This window comes from Pundamilia nyererei, unplaced genomic scaffold (genome assembly GCF_000239375.1).
Source record: "Pundamilia nyererei isolate P.nyererei 1_Seehausen unplaced genomic scaffold, PunNye1.0 scaffold00140, whole genome shotgun sequence".
NCBI classification, from domain to species: domain Eukaryota; kingdom Metazoa; phylum Chordata; class Actinopteri; order Cichliformes; family Cichlidae; genus Pundamilia; species Pundamilia nyererei.
This window is the reverse complement of record NW_005187541.1, coordinates 1,136,175-1,138,536: the sequence shown is the minus strand read 5'-3', so window position 1 is coordinate 1,138,536 and position 2,362 is coordinate 1,136,175.

Genomic DNA, 2,362 nt, shown 5'->3' with positions numbered 1-2,362 from the left:
TTAAAATCAGAATGGGAGACTTGAAAACATATTTAACTGGCAATGACACAGATATTAACCTGGACATTAATCAGCCCAGTCTCGTAGCAGTTTGTTAAAAAAGGACTGGGTAGGACCTATAGTGTTGTGTGTGTATACATATACATACATATGTGTACGTATAGATAGGTATAGGTAGTCACCGGCCACTTTATTAGTTACACCTTGCTTGTACTGCGTTGGATTCCTTTTTACCTTCAAAATCAACTTTATTCTTTATGACACAGATTCAGCAAGTTCAGCAAACTCCACAACACTCAGGTAGGCTGTGGTGTTTAAACAAAGCTCTGTTGGTATTAAGGGGCCCAAACTGTGCCACAAAATCTCCTCGACACCATTACACTACCAGCTGTCTGAACTGTTGATGCAAGGTAGCATCAATCCATGCTTTCATGTTGTTTATATGCTAAATTCTGATCCTTCAGTCTTCATGTCGCTGCAGAAATTGGCAACGACTGTGTAGTTTTGGTGAGCCTGTGTAGACTGTAGCCTCAGTTTCCTGTTCTCAGCTGACAGAACCTTCAAGGTTCAACATGTTGTTCATTCAGAGATGTCCTTCTGCAAACCTTCATTATAATGATATTGTAATGATATCTACATGCCTAAAGTCAGACATTAAGAGCCGTGTGATTTTCTGATCCATTGTACCTACTGTAGTGGCCAGTGAGTGTAGTACTACATTCTTGTTTGTCTGGAACAGAACTCTGTATTTTTGTTTGCTCATGTTCAGTCCCAGTTTCCTGTTCTCTCCTCGCATTTTGTGATTTTGGATTTCTAGACTTGTTTCAGCATTAAAACTCGCTTTTCTTTTAAATTATTCTGCCTCAAATGTCCAGCATTTGCATTCTCACCAGTACAGCCCAACAGGCAGTAAACCACCAGACTATTCAAATATATACGATGTATTACATAAATAAGTACAATATATTTTATGCATTGCAGAATTTAAGATGTTATACTTCTGTTACGTCCACTGTCGCCTAGCAGAGCCGGGTCGTAACAACTTCCCTTTTTCATCATTGAATGTGCAGAATGCAGTGATTTGCAAATCATCGAAATCTCCTATGGAAAAAATAAATATAAACTACAGAACACAAATTTTATTCAAAAACTGTTTGTTATGTTGAATGTGATATATGTGTGGGGAAGGTAAGGAGGTCTTTAGCCTGAGACATAACGCCTCTGAAAAGCCATTAAAATAAAGTCGATATAACCTGTTCATTAGTGATGCTGATGCGTTGGAATTTTAAAATCAGCTTTTTCTCAGATGCACTTGTGCTCCAAAAGATAAATGAACACTTCAGCATCCGTTCAAATGCCTTTTGGCCGTGACATAAGCATGAAATATTCAAAGTGCGGTTGTGATGAACACCGAAACATCGCCGCGTTCTGTCTGCTCAGGGCTGAGATTTTTAAAAATGCAATATTTATTCATCTTGAGGGCTGTATACAGAGAGAGCAGCTACTCCTGAAATATTAGATCTGTTCACTCTCCTGGACAGAATGACTCCAATTTTCCTGGAGACTCTCTGGATTTCAGCAGAGGTAGTTTGGGGGGGGAAAAAGCTTTAAAGCGAGATCTAGCAGAAAACTTTTAAATGTAGGAAAATCCATCACAGTACACGAAGCTTGAATCTGTACTGAAAGAGAGCTGAGGCCGTCTGGCACGTGGCGAGAGGCTGGGACTTTCAAACTGGGCTGTAATGGAATTAAATTACACACAATGGTGCAAAATAAGAACCAGAGTTAAGTGTTTTTGCCTGATTCAGTGCTGTGTGATAGTATTCTTCAACTTAATCTTCTTTTTCCAACACTCAGTATCATTTGAAAAAGAAATGTGGAGACATTTTAAAGCAATAAAAATGTTATTTTTTTCCCCTATCGGTCAGTAACCAAGTGTCAGCTGTACTTCACAAATGAGATCCTTGAATTAATCTTGAGATCTGACCACACAAACTGAAATATTTGGAATCGCGTTAGAAAAACACGCACTGAAACATCAAATCCAAGGACCTCTCTGAAGTCTGTCACACTAAAAATGTGACAGGGCAAAGATCAGGATGCATTTCTAAAGCATTAAGTGTTCACAGGAACACGGTGGCTTCAGTAACTGTGAACTGAAAAACTCTGAAGGCCTCAAGACTCTTCAGAGTCTGATGCTGCCCCTAACATCAGCAATCCAGCTAATCAGTCACACGTTGATGGGACTCGCTAAATCAGTTGGGGGTTTCCCAGTCTGCCACTTTCACATCAAGGAGGCAGAGCTGCATATTTTACAAAGGAATAGAAATTATGATGTTAGAAAAACGAGGTTAACCAGGCA